The sequence below is a fragment of the Pteropus vampyrus genome, unplaced genomic scaffold, assembly GCF_000151845.1.
Source record: "Pteropus vampyrus isolate Shadow unplaced genomic scaffold, Pvam_2.0 Scaffold325, whole genome shotgun sequence".
NCBI classification, from domain to species: domain Eukaryota; kingdom Metazoa; phylum Chordata; class Mammalia; order Chiroptera; family Pteropodidae; genus Pteropus; species Pteropus vampyrus.
In genome coordinates this window covers 465,797-484,768 of record NW_011889106.1, presented here as the reverse complement: position 1 = coordinate 484,768, position 18,972 = coordinate 465,797, and the positions used below count along the sequence as shown (strand labels likewise).

Below are 18,972 nucleotides of genomic sequence, written 5' to 3'. Positions count from 1 at the left end.
GGTAGTAAGCATTCTCATTAAATATTAAAAAAATGATAAAATATTAAACCCAAACAACTATTATTTTCTTAGTAATACTTTGATATCAATAAGCAATGAGCTTTACTCATGTATTTCTTGATACTATGATAATAAAAAATTTAATCTCCATCTGAACTTAAAATATAAATCAATCATACATCATTTCTTTCAGGATTCTCAAAGACCTAAATTAAACACCCTATAATGTTAACCTTCAAGTTAATGGCAAATGACAAAAATTATAGTCAAGGAATCATCCCCAGCATTACTCAAACTATATTACATAAAGGTCAGGCTATATGTTTCATGGAAGAGCTATATGTTTCAAAAAGAGCTATATGTTTCAGAGAGAAACAGTCAGGAATGAAAACATAATTGTAAATGTCAGGAGTTTGAGATATTTATAAGAGGTCAGATGTGCATCTATCTGTGTATGCATCAGCTAAATGTGAAGAAGGCTAATATTACTCAAGAAAATCAAATATTCATCTCAGAGGAATATCAACTACTGTTTAATGCTAACCTCAATGCTTTCCAAATTTTAGGCACTGTTGATTGAGTACTGAAAAGAAATATTACCCCAGTAGATCTCATCTTGCTGAAAAATCTAACCTCTCTTGGAATTATATATCTTGAATGAAAAACATAAGTTACCTGGATAAAACAAAGAAACTGATGTTTCCTCTCAAGAGAGACAGTAACAAATGTAACATGGTTTGGTAGGTATTTTCTTCACTGGGTCATTATGGACATTTAATGCCGTATCATTAAATTTACTGAAGATAACTGATAATATACATTTAGGAATGAATGCTACCATGGACAACAGTATGGAGGTTTCTCAAACAAAACAAAACGAAACAAAACAAAACAGTATGGTCTACGGCCATGCCACCCTGAACACATCCGATCCTGTCTGATTTCAGAAGCTAGGCAAGGTTGGGCCTGGTTAGTACTTGGATGGGAGACCACCTAGGAAGACCGGGTGCTGTAAGCATAAACAAACAAACAAACAAACAAACAATCAAAAAACAAAATGGAGATTTCTCAAAAAAAAAAACTAAGAATAGAATTACCATATGACCCAACAATCCCTATTCTGGGTATCTACTCCCCAAATTTGTAAACATTTATCCAGAAAGATATATACACCCAGATGTTCATTGGAGCATTATTCACTGTGGCCAAGACATGGAGACAACTGAAGTGTCCTTCAACAGATGATTTGATAAAGAAGTGTCACACATATAAAATGGAATATTACTCAACCATAAGAAAAGATGAAATACTGCCATTTGTGACAAGATGGATGTATCTCGAGATTATCATGCTAAGTGAAATAAGTCAGTCAAAAAAGTTGAGAAGTATATGATTTCACTCATATGAGGGATATAAAACTGAAAGCATCAAATGAACAAGACAAACAAAAAAAACTCATAGATACAGACAACAGTTTAGTGGTTATCAGAAGGAAAGGGGGAAGAAAGGAGGTAGATAAGAATAAAAGAGGTCAAATATATGGTTACAGAAGGAGATTTGACTTTCTGTGATGAAGATACAGTGCAATGTACAGATGATGTATTATTGAATTGTACACTTGAGAGCTATATAATTTTATTAACCAATGTCACCCCAATAAATTCAATAATAAAAAATAAGCAAAGTAAGGAAATTTCAGTGTAAGGAATAGTACAAAATTGTAAATCATAAGAAAATACTTTAGCTATCTATGAAAACTGATTTGAAAACCTGAAGTATTTTCTTCTATCTCTCTCTTATTTCATGATGTCTCTTTCACTTATCCTTTTAGAAAAATTTCTTCACTCATTATATCTACAAGTACTTTATACTAGATCTTCTCCAGTAAAAGACACTTCTCATATCTGTAGTCATGGTAAATCGAAAATATGTTCCAATATTTTATCTCACTTGCCTAGTTCACCCTTATATGTAATGTTTTGGTTTTTTTTAACTTGAATTTCATAGGTTTGATAAATAATTGGGATAACACATCTCACTGAGATATTTTCTACCTATATTAGCATTCCTTGAAAAATGCTTCCTGCTCTTTAGAGTTTCTGGTCTTCATTGATCCGTGTTGGTTCGATTTCATTACTTTGTTACTTGTTCAGTTGTATCTTATGAAATTAACTGTTCTAACAGCCCAATAACTGTCTATTTTCTAGCTTTGGGATGATATATTTTAGACAGTATCATTTCAGTTTAAATTCTCTAACAGATCTACAGTGGGATTCCAGTCTCATTTCTCTCATTTGTCTAGGACTTTGAGGTGAGAAATGGCAAAATTCAAGCTTCCTTTAATAAAGAAAAACAATAATAAAAGGCTTTTGTTGATGAGAAATAATAAAGATGGCCTCAGTTGGAAATGTGACATAGGCATATGAACACCAACAATTTGATGGATAGAACAAAGTTACTAAGATTTTGTGTAAAGAATTAATCGAATTAGTATACCTCAAAGTGAATTTTTAAAATCATGTATTGACTTAAAAATCTAACTTAAACTGTGTTTGTATAGTTCTAAAGAAGTGGATAAAGTCTCCTTAGCCTTTTTTAGAGTTCCAGAGAGACACACAGAAGGCATCCTATATCTAATGTCTATAAACCTACTACAGTCAGAAAAAAGTAATCTAGCTAACAGCGGAGTACTATGTCAAGAATTTCCAGTTTTAGCAAGAACTAAGGGGTGACCTATAGGTCTCAGCGGAAAAAGAAAACTATATTCTCAAAAAGAGATTATCTCTTTTAAAAGTTAAGACTAGAGGCATAATAGCAGTTGACAAACATCTTTAACTGTGGGTACTATTCTAATCAAGATTGGAGAAATGAAGTTTTCCCCTGGTGCTAGTAAAATTTGAATGGCACTAATCAATGATTCTTTTCACTGGGGCTGTGCAATTTTTCTACAATAATATTTCCATGGTTAGGGACAATGAACACAGAGAACAGGAAAGAGAAAGTCAAGTACAGTGCCCATCTTAAAAGGAAATAAAGATTTAAATAGCTGAGGTGAAAAAGTTAGCTATCTTTTAAGAAAAGAATAATGAGTCTGGGTGTTTGGAATTTAGTTCTATTGTCATCCTAATTAACAGACTTAAAATGTTGTCTTTGGATGGAGACATATCCTTAACCACAACTTTGCTATCTTCCTTTCTCTAAAGCACATTTAACAAAGAGGCCATTAAGAATATTTCTATTCAGAAACCTGATTTTTGTGTGATTTGTGTTTATTGTTCACATGTTATAGTTGTTTCTACTTTCTTACTGTAAACCTTTTAAAAGGGAGAATTTGACACAGATTTCAAGCTAAAAGAGATTTGCTTATGCATGTCTGACACCTAAAATATTCACTTCTTCACACCAACTATCCCATTCAGCAATTATTATTCACTAACAAATTTAGAAATAATTGCTTACTACCTAAGCAGTTCATAAATATGCATTAATTTAATCAACAAACTAGAAAGCTAGAGTTTATTTTAATTTAAAAATGCATATAAATATTACTAGCTTGTATCAATGTTGTCTTTCCTACATAAACTATTTTTTTTTCTTAGTAAGAGAAATTTGCTTTAAAATACATCAAGGCTAGAAATATCCTCAAATATTTGCAGAGAACTGTGTTAAATTGTGTTTGAAGTTTAAAATAATGTACGTATTTAAAATGTCTATATTGTAATAAAAATTCACTAACGTGAAGTAATATTATACGTAAAAACACTCTAATATTTTATTAAGGGTAGTACACCCTTTTTTTTTTTTTTTCAGAAAAATTGGTCAATGAGTATCCCATTCTCTCTCCCAAGGCTAATAGTATCAGAAGAGGAAATAATTTTCTTTGGTTTTGTCTAAAGTTTCTTCATACAGCTGCTTGTTAACTACTTTAGTCTTTCAACTGTTACTATTTAGTAATTAAGAAGTAGCAACTGCTTTGCAAGACACAGATCTGCTTTTACCAGTTAGAGGGGATTTTTCAAAATAGTTAAATCAAAGCCTCACTTGATTATCTTAACATAATCTTATAATTAAATCAGTGATATTTAGGAAATCGAATAATGTTTTTCATGATAAAGTTTTCATGACATTTGCAGAGAATAAATTGTTTCAATATTTGGTCATTAAAGGAGGATTTTCCATTCAAAAATGAAGAAATTAGGATTAATAACAGGTATGTAATTCCAGAAGCCCTACCCTCTGTAAGATTTGTGTGCAGAAAAGGAGAGAGCATGACTGCAAGCATTCTGTACCCCCTATTTGAAATGCTACTTGTAATTAAATCATTTATTAACATGGGATAATTATAAGATGTTAATGTAAATGTTTTACATTATTCAATAATGGGCATGTTTTAGTACAGAGTAATTTTAGAAATTCTCTCTCTCTTTCTCTGTCTCTGTTTCTCTGTCTCTCTCCTCCACACACTTCTCCATACCTGAGTTTCTCTCTCCTCCATCCTCATATCTTACTTCCTCTTCACTCTTGCTGTAGATTCTCCCTGCCTCATTTCATCTCTTCCAGGTGTTTTCTCCATTTCTCATGCTGTTTTTAATTTTACCTCTCTACCCCCTCTTTCCCTCCTCCCATGTTTCTCCAATTTACTGTATTCCTTCCCTGTTTTTTATTCCCTTTCTCTCTCTAACCTCTCCCCTTCTGTCATTTTTATAATGCCCCTCCCCTTTCTTCTTCATTTCTCTGTCCCAAAATAAAAAATAATAATAATAATAATAAGTGCCATTTTTGTCTTTTCTTTTTTACTTACACACATAATCACGGACAGTGTTCCATACCCACATTTTTTGTTTGTCTGAGCTTTGGTCAGGAACAGACCATAAAGCAATAAAATCGTGTATTTTTCCACTGATTGGAGAATTTTTAACTCCCTAAAATATGTTTTATCTGTGGGATTTAATTGCATTCATCAACCAAGGAAAAATATTATTTTAAATATCTTTTGATGAACTCAACCCCTGATGAAAGACTGGATAATACATGTCTAGATATTTTGTTTCTTTTGAAACTAGAAGTGTTTAAATAAATCATAAAATTTAAAAACACAAGTAGAAGTAGACTTAAAATTCATATAGTACAACCCACTAGGAACTGCTTCAACAAAATCCTCTGTAAGAGGCCATCTATCCTTTGCTATTTATTTATTTATCTATCTATCTATCTATCTATCTATTATTTATTTATTTATTTATTTATTTATTTATTTATTTATTTATTTATATTTTATATCTTTGCTTTTTAAATTCCAGTGCTGAGAATCTCACTATCTCATTAGACAGCTCATTCCATTTTATTAGAAAATTCTGCTTTCTAATAATATAAAATCTCTCTATGTAAACTTCACTCATAAGGTACTACTAATTATTCATACCACATTAGCAGACTGGTTCAACATAATTCTGCCTTTTATAATTTTTTTCTGGTAGCCCAACATATACATAGTTTTACTACATCTTATTATATAAAAGTTAATTAGAACTAGCTGAAAAAAGTTTCAAAAAGGTTTTCTTTTAGGCCAACTTATGTTGACAGTTAATTCAAGATCAACAATATCACACACACACACACACACACACACACACACCACTCATAATTTTGTGGTGAAAGAAAAGTGAAAAGGTTACCTAAATCATGAACCTAAAGATGAAATTCACCTAAGTCCTCTTTCCTGAACAATGTCTCTAAATATTCCTTCTAGAACTACGTTGGCTTAGAAATTTTATATATTTAGAGATATAAGTCTCTTTAAGATTAACCATGGGAGTGGCCACACAGAAATTCCCCATTTACATATATATTTTATGCTTAGATTTCAGGTCTGAGCATCATAACCATAATGAAATTTACACTATAAGGACCAACTGTGGGAAGACACTAGGCCACCTTCAAAGCTTACCCAACATGCCCTCTGGTGTGAGCATCAAAGGCCAAATTAAGCCATCAAACCGAGTTCAAAGTCAAAATAAACAGTCATCATTGTATTGAGAATTTTACATAAAATTAAGCCTTAAATGGGCTGCAGCTCATGACAGGGCCAAGTGCTCTGATGCATCCAGTAACTAAAGGCTTTGACCTCAAAGTTACCTTTTCTTCTGATCATGAAATAAAATATATATCTTTGAAGAGGATATCTTTCTTTTGCCCCTACTCTTTCTCTCCTTCCCTATCTAATTTGTTATTTTACAAAATTATATGAGTATGTATCTCCTCAAAGTGCCTTAGGGCAAATAGTTTTCTTATTTTCTTTTACTAATCTTCCTCTCTCAATCTCTTTCTCTCTCTCTCTCTCTCTCTCTCTCTCTCTTTCTCTCTCTCACACACACACACACACACACAGGGCAATTTACCAGTATTATCAGATATGCTTCTGAATTTGGACTTTTTTATATTTAAAATAGATTTTTAGCTAGCTCTACCAACTTTTTTTCTTTCACTTTAATCCACTGAATATTCTTTATTTCAGAGCAATCTATAAACATTTGGGCTGGATCTAACAGCTTTAAAAGAGTGTTTTGGCTTGAAGAAACTTCTTATTTGGATTTATTTTCTTTTATTGTCTTTCTAATTACTGGATTTATTCTGAGATCATGTATATGTATTAATATATTATTAATCAGTGTTCTTACTATCTTATGTATTTCAACTTTCTATCATTTCTAACATCTTCTATTTAAATAAATCACTCCATTGTTCTCCTCAATGGAGACTGCTTGTGAGCCTGCCAAGTATCTGGAGAACACATAATCACCAACATATCATGAATTTACCTAATACTGATATCAGTAAAGTAGTACTAAAAACTAATCCACTTTCTGGGAATCAAACTCTCTAGAGTTGACTAAATCTTTACTGTATATCTTTCCATATAAATTCTTAAAATCTGTTCAAACAACTGAAGTCATTAAACATGCTAATTCTTTTCATACTTTCTACACTATGAAGTTAATTTCATTAATTCCTCAAAATTTTTATTTTTAATAGAAAGTCTGAATATTTGATAAGTGTACTGGTAAGAATGCTACCTGCTTTGATGACCAATATGGCTATGGTAATCAATAAGTAGTTAAAATTGTGTCTCTCCAGCCAGATTGTCTGGGCTTGAATTCTAGCTCCATTACTTCCTAGGCTGCTGATCTAGGGCAATTTATTAGTGTATCTGGGCTTTAGTTTCCTTACATAGAAAACAGGATTAAAGAGGAATGTATTTCATAGGGCTCTTGTGTTATAGATGTGCAAGTGCTTAGATTAGTTCCTGTTGTAGTAAGAACTCAATAAACTTCCTTGTTTCTCTTTTTAGACTCTATATACGTGACAATCAGATAGATTATAAATGTAATATGTTCATTATGACTGAATACAAACCAAATAATTTTCACCAACTATCTAAATGATTGAAATGATTTTATGAAATAAATTAAGAACACATCATTTTATTTTTTAAAAAATTAGCTAAGTAGAATCGATTTTTTCAAAGTTTGAATTACCTCATCTCATAATTCAAATGTATGGAAAGTAGACTATTCATTACCATCTACACTAGGCATCATTTAATCAAATTCAGTTCATGGTTTTAAGGTCTCTATTTCATAAAAAAAAAATTTTAATGTCCTAAGACATCTATATATAGGGGATTACCTAAGAAAAAATAGTTCATGTATGTACAATATACTTAAATATTTTGTTAATATGGTCTTATTTAATTTTTGGTCACATGTGTATGCAATTCATTGGTTCCCCTAATCGACCCATGGCATTTGATTAATTGTATACTATCTCAGAGCAGTGAATTCCATAAGTTGAACTATGCCATTTAATGTCAATTTCAAGGATATTATATCACATCACAATGTTTGAAAAGAACTCATCATCTTTCAATAACATTTTCAGAGCATGTATTCTTCACTATGAATTCTTACCCATGACATTTACATTCTCAGCTAGGCTATACCAGCCATTCATTTCCCTATATAAAGACATTTGCTCACATTTCAAACTACGAATTGTTGAAGTACATTTGTAGGGTGTCTGAAAGTGTATCATCTGGGCAAACTTCTGCTAAACATAAAGTTCAGTAAGTGTAATAAATCCCATAATTCCTTCCTTTCAGAGTAATATTTACATTCAATTTAGGTTCCAAATTTGTTTCTTGACTTACAGTAATTATTTGTATATCTCATCATATCTGATAAAAATAATCATAGCCCTTTTAGTATCTTCTCTGTTCAATGCAACCACTCTTTACGTAATATATATGAATAAATTATGCTTCTCAGCATGATATAAGGCTATGCTTTTACTATAGGTTTCTGCAAAGAATACAAACCACAAGAGTTAAGCTTGATTAGGTTGTTCATTTTACAAATTCCCAAGATAAAAAGTCTTTTTTATATGTACAGTGAAGGAAGTGTTATGTAGTGCAGCAGTCCAGAACATATTCACAGCCTGCTGTCAGTAGTGAGTACAGATAAGGGGAATCACTAAAATAAACCTTGAAGCTTAATTTCCAGTCTGAGTCTGTTTGTCTCAACATTCTTATTTTTAACTGAAAAATAGGTGCAGAGAAACACATGAACTCCTATCCGGCCATTTATTTGGACTATAAATTAGACTAAGTCCATGTTTTAACACTGGACAAATTATTAATGCTCCCCTAGTAACTACAGTGCCTTGAGTATAATTCGTTCTCCTTCATACCCTCATGAATTATGAAGCCTACTCATGTCTAAGCCTATACCTCATTAAGTAGCAGATCAAAACCTGGAAACAGATTTTGTGGGTGTTACATTGACTCAGTATTCTCAGTATGTTCCCCTCACCGACAGTCTAAACTGATCTCCCATTAGCCATCCGTAATGAGGAAATTCTAGAAAAGGTTATGGCAGATATCAAAGTTATGTTGCATGAGCTTAGACAGGTCACTTTGCTTCTCTGGTTTCCTCATCAATAAAGTAAAAAAAAAAATGCACAAGAAAGCCCTTTTAGTTATGTAAGTCTAAAATCTCTACCATTTACATTGGTTACAATATTAGTCACATCATAAGATTTTTTTTTTTTTTTTTAGTTTCCTTTGAAAGGAAGTATACTTAATGCTTGATCTCTACTACACTATAACTACAAAAAAAAAAAAAAAAAAAAAAAAAAGGTCCAGATCCTGTACTTACCACTTACTAGATCTGAGACCTTCAACAAGTTATCTAAGCTCTCTGTTCTTCAGTTTTCTCATCTATGAATTGGGGAAAATAATGAAATCTATATCATACAGTTATTGTGAAAATTAAATGAATTAACATATATAAAGTACTTAGAAAAGTCTTTGACACTTAGTTACAACATGACTTTGTTATCTGCCAATGATAACAACCTAGAATCATATTGACTACATTATCACTATGACTCCGAGTATTTCTCAAATATTTTGTTTTCAGTTGAAGAACATTCAGATAGTCAGGACAAATATGTGCATGTATTAATTTCCTATCAATTTCCTACCACCGTTGAACAAATTGCCAAAGATTAGTGCTTTAACACAATAAAAATTTACATTATAGTTCTGGAGGACAGAGTCCAAAATGTGTCTTGCTGGGCTAACATCAAGTTTTCAGCAGGGTTCTGTTCCTTTTTGGAAGCTCTAGGGAAGAATTCCTTTCCAGCTTCTAGAGGCCACTCACATTCCCTTAGATTACAGCCCATTTCCTCCATTTTTGAAGTGACCAGCAGTCAGTTTACCTAATCTCACCACTGTGATGCCTAGGTCTATCCCCCTCTTCCACATTTAAGGAGCATTTTTATTACATTGGACTTACCTGAATAATACAGGCTACTAGAGCTATCTCAAGATCAGCTGGTTAACAACCTTAAGTCCACTTGTAAACTTAATTCTCCTTTGCTGCCTAAGGTATCATATTCATAGGTTCCAGGGGTTACAACACGAACATCTTGGGGAGAACTTTATTCTTCTTGGTACAGCATGTATTTTTTTCACACTAAAGACCATGGAATATGAATTTGTTTCTTATTTTAATTAATTCAAGAACATTTCTTTTGATTTAGAATTTTCAAAAGTGTTCTTCAGAGTCTACATGAAATTACAGATCCTCTGAATCTGGTTTAAGAGTTAGTAAGAGATAATTTACATTGCTTGCTTTTCCTAAAGGTTATATGCTACAAAAGTGTTTTTAAACTCTGAAAGATATTTACATTGGAAACCTAAGATTCTGTCATGCAAAGTATCTTAAGAATTGCTACTGTAGTCTTAAAATCAAGATCAGGGATTCTAGAGCCAAAGTGACTGGGTTTAAATTTACGCTTTACCATTTACTATTTGCATCATCTTCAACAAACCACTTAACTACACTATATCGTGGTTTCCTAATCTGTAAAACAGAATTAAAAATATTTCCTAAATGAGATAATATATGTCAGTAGAACAGGACCTGACACTCAGTTAAGTGCTATCCAAATGTTAACGATTGTTACTGAGTTATAAGAAATTTAGAAATTACTTATTTAAATGTTTAATAAAAATGCATTGCTAATATTAATAGTAATAGATCTTGACTGATTTCACAACAAGTAACTACATTATAGAACAAAGACATTTAAACAATGGAAAGTTCATATATGCATGAGTAATGCCAAATATGAACTAAAATAAAGGCCATTTATATAAGATAGAAAGCTCTGAGTCATAAAATGGCTGGGGTATTATGTTCTATCTTCTTCATCATGAAAGGGGATGGAATATTTCTAAGAAGAGAGATGCTCTGGGGCAAGTTTGTAAATGAGAAATTCATCCAGATACCCACTATCATTGGATGCTGCGTGGTGAATTTTATTAATAATTTTTGGGTGTTATTTTGACTGTTTGGAAATGCATATAGCCAAAAGCATTGTAGACATAGAATTTGTCAAATGTGTGCTTTCTGCAGGCACTCAGATTATGAAATTACAGACTAGTTTGTGTAACTGGCTATATGGGTTTCAACTGAGGTTTACCTAAAATTATAAGTCTGCTAATGAGCAAGTGAAAGAGAATCCACTTGATTTAATGACTAAGACTTAGTCATTATGAACATAGTAGATTATGAACATAGTAACAGTAGAAATATAGTTGGTGGGAGAACAAATTAAGAAGAAAGCAAGCTAACTTCAGGGATATTTTTCTACAAATACATTTTTTCCCTCATCACTCTATCATACAAAAATGTAAATAATAAATGCAGTATAAAATATTTCAATTGTCAAAAAAGCATCATCACAAAGCAAATTATAACAACAATAAAAACCAAAACCCTTAATTTTTTTGCAGAGTGCCAGATTTCTCTGCCTTTATTCTTACTCCTAGTGATTCAGCAGGCAATTTTAGATCATTTTACATATTCATTTTCCTTTTAAATTGAAGGAAATATACTGACTGAACAAAACTCTTTTTAAAAGTCATTGTCTTTTGTTTTCAATTGTTTACTGAATGCAAAATATGAGTTTGAATTATTTAGCATAGAAAAGACTTATTGATTGTTCTAGAAACAATGCCTCTGGTACAGTATAGTGAGTCCCTATTTTATCCACCATTGTACAGAACATCTATAAATGGCCTCAGTGCTTGCACAGTGCCATAGAGCTCATTCCCATTATCCCTGAGCTGTGGTTACTTCAAATGCTCTGCTAATCCTTCTGTGTTCTAATATGCTCCAGAGGAAAATCTAAATGCTCCCACAAAGTCAAAGAGGAGTCCCACTAATGAAATTAAGCAAAGGGAATAAAATGTGTTTTTGTCAATGTAGGCCCCTTAAGCTAAACTTTGGAAGGTGATGCACATGGATTATTCAGTAGAAAAGCTTTTAATTAATGTTACTTTACACTTACTCCATGAAGGGCAAAAAAATCAAAAGAGTCCATTAGGCTTGTTGAATGTGTAACTAAGCAAATTTTCAACAAGCTGAGTTCCCATCAGCCATCTACTCAAAAAGTACCTGAAATTTATTATAAAAGAAATCACAAAGAGTGGCTAATCAAATTCTTTCAGAGGAAATGTACTTTGTTCCTTTAATGCTTATAATAAGAGCTACCTTTATCAAACCCAAACTTTATTCTTTTTATCTTTCTAATGCTTATTTTCCTGATAGGCTTTTTTTTTTTTCCTCAATACCTCACTCCTTAAGTTATGGTTATGAACTGTAAAGTACATTGAAAACAACAATTTCCAAAAGCTTTGGCGAGGACGCAATGATAGAAAAATTATGTCAATATTCTGCTTCTGTCTCATTATTGATTTCTAACCAGTCCAATGTGGTAATGTAATTGCTTTAATGGACAATTGTCTATAGTTTGTAAACCTGAATCAACCCACCTCACTCTTTCACTGCAGTGCCCAAAACATTATTGATTCAAATATTGTCTCTAAAAAATAATCCTTTTTGGAGACTTCAAATTTAATTTAAAGACTGTTTGTAAGAGACACTAGGTCAGTGCTGCCATTAGCTGAACACCAACTGACCTTGACAGCTCTGACATTTTAAACAGGCAGTTGATAGTGATTGACTCATCAGAGAACAGCTCATTATTTATAGTGCTATCTTTTACTGAAACAACTTGATTCTGACCTGAGTAGTTTTCATCTGCACCTGAGCAATGTAGAATTACAGACCCCTACTGAACTGAAAAGTAATTTGTTCCTTTGTATTTCGTAATTTTACCACTTTCATTTTTTTCAGTCTCCCCGAAGGGTTTATATCTCCTCCTGTAGTTGATATCATATCTACACTGTCACAGTGGGAAGTACTATAGGCACATGCACTTCTCTTAAGTCTATATTGTCCTGAATTCTATTCTATGGATTAAAATTCTTTTTAATATTTGAAAAGAAGGCGAGCTAGAATACCAGTGGTTGTTTAAAGAAGTCATTTATCATGTGGCCATGGTAAATTTAAAAAGAAAATCTCATGCATGAATCCATAAAAATCGGTTGATTTTCCAGGAGGTTTAATAAAGCAAAAAGTCCCTGAAGTATTTGAGAACTTTCCTTGATTCAAAGTGGAAAGTCCACCATTAGTACAAAATGTGAAAAAAAAACACACACATTTTTTGCAGTAAGTCTCCCTAAAGCAAAATTTCCTAACACATCTCAGACCGAGTAGAACACCTCTTAATAACTATACCGTGATCCAGACCAAACTCATAATTATCTATCATTATTATTTTTTTTCCTTCTCTTATCCTCCAATGTTTAGGTGCCAAGTAAACTTATATTCTTCTTGGAATATTAGTATAGGTGCTTTGTGTTGGAAAAATTATGCTTAAAATAAGCATTTGAAATGGAGTTTCAATTAAAAATATGTAGCATTCTGCTTCTCTATCATTCAGTAAATGCAAAACACTTTTATATGTGATTTCTTTTCAAGATCTAAACAATACAGTGAGAAGTTAAGGTAAATATTAAAAAAAAAAAAAAAAAACACTTTTCTCCCAAGAAAAGAAACTCAGTCCAGGAGACTGAAAGAGTTGACAAAGTTCACAGTGCTAGTAGTGTCAGAGTCAGAACTAAAGTCGGTCTTAACATGCTCCAAATGCAATGCCCTTTTTTGTATATAATCCTCCAACTTAAGTGCAAGTAGGATGTCATGCACTCTGAGATTTTAAGGAATAGTAATAATGATAAGAATAATAACTATGACATTTCTCTTAACTTTCCACCCCAACTCTTCAGGCACATACTTGTTCCTGTGTGTGTGTGTGTGTGTGTGTGTGTGTGTGCGTGTGTGTGTGTGTGCATGCACACACACACCATTATGAAACTTAAGATTGATTATTGATTATTACTGATTATTTACTACACAGTAATTTCCTTGGGGAGGACAAAAAGGTGACTAAAATACTGTAACGATATATCATAAAAGTAATCAAGCAAAAATGTATGTGACAAGTAAATAGTAATAGAGAAATTTGAGCAGAGAGATGATTCAATAAATTTAGCTTCACATATGCCTAAAAATTAATTAATCAAATGTCTTAAGTCACACGGCAAGACATCTAATTCTAGGTATTAAAATAAACTATTTGTTGGAAAGCCAGGTTTCTATGGCAAGGTTCTAAAATATTCCATAAATATCTCCTTTTCTCTGTAAGATAAGTTTAAGAACAAACATTGTATTTGATTCTTTATGTTTATTCATTTGCTAATACATCAAAAAATAATGAAAAATCTAACAATAAAAGTACAATAGCAAGACAGACAATTTTGAATTCAGTACTCTACTAACAAAAAGGTACTTACAGTTAGTTCTTTAAATGGCTAGAATTTTCTGGAAAAGGACCTCAGTTCTCTATGTGGTTTACAATAAGAAACTAGTAAAATTTATGTCTGCTGACAGAAATATATTATACTTAAGAATTCTAGAAAATATATTGGGTTTCATACATAAAATATTATCTTACTAATTATATACTATTTACTCAGACAAATATGATTTTAATTGAATGTTTTATGGAAATACAATTTAATTTATATATTAAAATACACATACTTCATAAAAGAGATTCTTATAAGTTTATGTTAAATGATTTGGCATCTTCATTGTGTAATGTACCAAGATTTTATGAACACAGAATACTATTAAAAATAAATGCATTGCCTCATATTGTTATTTTATCATAAAATTTAAAGATTCCCTATAAATTTCTTAATATTGTCAGCTTAAATTAGCTATTGTAATTCTAGAATCAGATTCTAAAATCTATAACTTCTCTAGGATAATATTCTGGTAAATAATTTCAATTGTCTCTACATGAATATACTCTACAGATTGCTTCTATTAAAGTTTTATTGTATGTTATAGAAGATAAGGCGATCTTGATAAATGAATTGCAAATTTCAGATTGGAGTCCAATCACAGAAGATCTTAAATACAAGTTGAGAAAATTTCAATCCCTTTCATTAAATTATGGGAAATTTGGTGTAGAGGATGACATTATCAGAACATGACTATAGGAAGATGCTTCTGATACCAACTGATTGGATAGGAACCAGAGAAGTCATTTGGGAAATCATTTTAATAGTTAAAATGGAAGATAATAAAAGTGTATGTTTACTTCAATAAAATGTTTTTAAATAAAAAGATAAGTGCCTTAATTAAAATGATGGCACTGGTAATGGAAAGATAGGGGATCTTTTGGAGTTGGAATCAAAAGAATTTGGATTTAAGTAGATATGAAGCTGATGGAGAAGAATTTTTATCATCAGTAGTTAGTACTATTTTTAGTATTTATTTAATAATATCAGAAACCTATTAAGTTTACAATTAAATTTTTATAAGTAAAATAAAAAAAAAAACACAACTTAACAAAAGTTAAACATATATGTAGGCAACCCAAATTAACCTTCTATTTTCAGACAGATGAATATATCTTGGCTGTATGACTGTTGTGCCTTTGGTCTTCTACATGTAAATAATTCACTTAACTTTTAAGGCTCGAATTAAGAACTATAATATTATCTCATATTTAATTTAAGGATGCTTTTTAATTCAATGCTATTCTCAGAAATTTATATTGCCACTTATTTTATTCAAAAGCAACTTTAAAAATAATTTAAAGATAAAACACTTTTCAGGAAACCAAAATTAAATTAAATCTCATTGGCTTACTTGTATATATTTAATGGTTTTACAGGAATCCATCATGCCAACTATCAGTGGCAAAGAAACTCTCTAGAGAACATAGACGATAGGTGGCTGTAGTTTGAGTTCAGATAATTATTTGCTTAATGTTACTTGCTTAAACCATGATTGTAGAAAAATATTTGAATATGTTTTCTACTTCACCAGCTGAAAATAGATCTACTTAAAAATATACATTGGAATGCTTAACCTCTACTTCTTATCCTCAAGAATGCTTATTTTTAATTAAGATTTCATTAAAATGATAATTTGTTGTTATTCCATCATAATTTTAATATATTTCAATTGATTTACTAAGTTTTTACAGAATTTGTTCTATCAATGCCATTTCTGTTCAATTTATGAAGTTTTAACCTATGATATAGTTTTGGAGCAATATTCGTAACAGTTGTAGCATCTAAATATCATTTCCTCTCCTTTTATTGTCAAAATCAGCAAGGTAACATTTCAAAATAATTAGGCTCTTCTGCTAAATATTGAAAGCTATCAAAACATTTTAAAAGTTCCTATGTAAAATAGTAAAAAAGCCACTAAACTAGTAGATCTTATACTTTATGATTGTTTTCTGAACTGTCAATTCACATAGTACCTGTTGAGTACTGTATTCCAAGCACCTGTCATAGTACCTGCTATAAAACAGATCACTAATACATATCTTAGTTGTTTCTTAAAGACTTATAATAATCCAAGTAATTTTCAATCCAAAAGAATTTATATCATCAGACAACAAATTTGCTCTATTGTTTCTGTGTGGTAGATTTATCTTTAGAAATTTACCAAACAATTGATAGAGACATAAAAATTGTAAAGTCTCATAAATATCTTGGGATTATTTTGAGAATGTTGATTTTAACCAATGACAATTTCTAAATGATTTAATTGGAAGACTTAAAAGTCTTGTTACATTGCTAAATAAAATAATTCCAAAAGCATATTGCATTTTCCAAATCATTTGGCACGTTAATTAGTCATGGTGTGAGATTGTTCACAGAACTGGAACAGATATAACTACCAAAAAATTCGTGATTCACAAATCACTCTATATTAAGCATAGTCACTTCTTTAAAATCACTGATATAGAACACTTAATTTTATTAGTGATTTCTCTGTTTCTATTTTCTTGATAGGTTAATAAGTGTTATAAATATAGTGGTTAAATTTATAAAAATCTAAAGTCTGTATAATCACTTTCTGATCATAATACTATAATTTTTAATTTATTTTTACTTGTTCCATCATATTTAAATATAACACAATAAATAAAAATGACACGGAGATTTAGCAAAAAAATTTAAAGTAATTCAGCACAAAAGAAATGAGTTAATAGCATATTTTTCTAACAGAAATATTGTATAGCATTAGAATTTCATAAATTGAAATAAATATTAGGAAATCCATGATGAAATCTGTTCTTCTAATATAGTGTTATGTAATTTTTACTAAATAGTGTTACCAGATAAACACATATTTATTTGTAATCAAGTATCCCAAAACATATTGCAAAACACATGATTTTACTCTCTGCCTGGATAATACTATAAAACATATATGCAAATTATCTTTTTTGTCCCCATAATAAAAAAAAAAATCTAGATGCTTAGAGCCATCAGGAATTTTAGCATTCTACTTGCAAAGTATTAATCATCTAACCTATTAGGTGATATACATTGAGGATATAGAAACATGTAAGACAAAACGGGAGACTCCATAGATGAGTGTAACTAACACTAAGCTTGATGCAAATTGAATGTTTTTGCTTTCCTCTTTTTTCATGAATATTTATTTTACAGACTGTAGTTTATATTTGAATAGATATCCTTATTTTTTGGATAGGGCTGAAAATACTGTCCATTAGTAATAGAGGACAATACATACAACTCCTACTTAGACTAAATCTTTCTTTTAGCCAGAGAACACACAATGGTATGTTTTATCCCTTCTTCACTTGGGATAGAAATAAAATGGAAAAAAAAAAAAACCTTAAAATTAATGGTTCCTATAATGAATTATCCGGAATCCAGTTTATCTCCAGAGACCAGTTTGGTTAAGATTAGAATATTTAGAACTGAATAGGTAATTTTCATCCAACACCTTTGTGATAGACAGAATTCTAAAATGCCACTCTCTCAAGATATACATTCTAATCTCTGGGACGCTGAATATGACCAGATGTCTGCGATTATGTTAAATTAAGTGGCAAGAGAAACTTTACCGATGCAATTAACATTACTAACCAGTTGACTTAGAGTTCATCAGAAAGGAGATTATCTGGGTGTGCCTGATCTAATTAATAAGTTCTTTAAAAGAAGAGAATTTTCCCTAACTGGTACCAGAAGAGGATATCATAGGGATCTAAAATGTGAGAGAGATTCAACATGTAGAAGATATCTCCATTGCAGAGAAGAAGGGGACCTTCAAATAAATACCTGAGTGGCCTCTAGAAACTAAGAGTGGTCCCTGGCTGGAAGTCTGTGAGAAAATGAGCCTCAATCCAGTAACGAAGTTTTTTCCAACAAACCGAATAAGGCTGAAAGCAAATTCTTCCCCAGAGATTTCCGATAAAAGCTAGCTTGACCAATACCTCGAATTTGGCCTTGTGAGACCCTAGGCAAAGAACACAGGCAAGCCTGCCTAAACTTTTGACTTACACAGTTGTGAGATAATAAATTAGTAGTTTTAAGCTATTAAGTTATTGGTAATATATTACAAAATTACAAAATCGAATGTAGTATTTATTTTTTATAGATAAGGAAACTGAGTTCCAGAGAGGTCTACAAATATAAAATGATGTGCCTCTCTCTTTATTCTTCATATACCACCCAAACTCTTGCATTATATCTCTCTATATTGGCAACTGTCTGTGAATCCCACAAAACAAAAATACCTAATTATTTTTAAGTAGTAAAATATTCATAAAAATCCAAAAGATGGCAAGGAAACAATACATGAATTACTGAGTTCTCAAATATACTAATGTGAGAATTAATTGAAATAACTTTTCCATTAGCTTTGTCAGTAATAACCAGATTAGGCTCCCCATTTTAATAGTTCCAGAACCTCTGAGCATCTATAATAGCTTTTATACATATATATTTGATTAATTACTTAAAAATTCTAGAGATAAGCTTAATTACTGTGACTTAGCTAGTTTCATTGTTTCATATTGAATAAATGTGCAAAATTCCCTATTGTTTGCAAATTTAAAAAATATAAAATCAACTATCTTTGTGTGGACCTAAATGAGCTA

The 18,972-nt window shown here is 31.1% G+C and overlaps 1 protein-coding gene and 1 pseudogene across 7 annotated transcripts in view; one reads left to right on the top strand and one right to left on the bottom strand.

Annotated features, from left to right (window-relative positions):
* Positions 1-18,972, bottom strand: part of LOC105304012 (protocadherin-11 X-linked) — a 751,649-nt gene that overhangs the window by 644,343 nt on the left and 88,334 nt on the right. The window lies entirely within an intron of this gene.
* Positions 900-1,018, top strand: LOC111730635 (annotated as a pseudogene).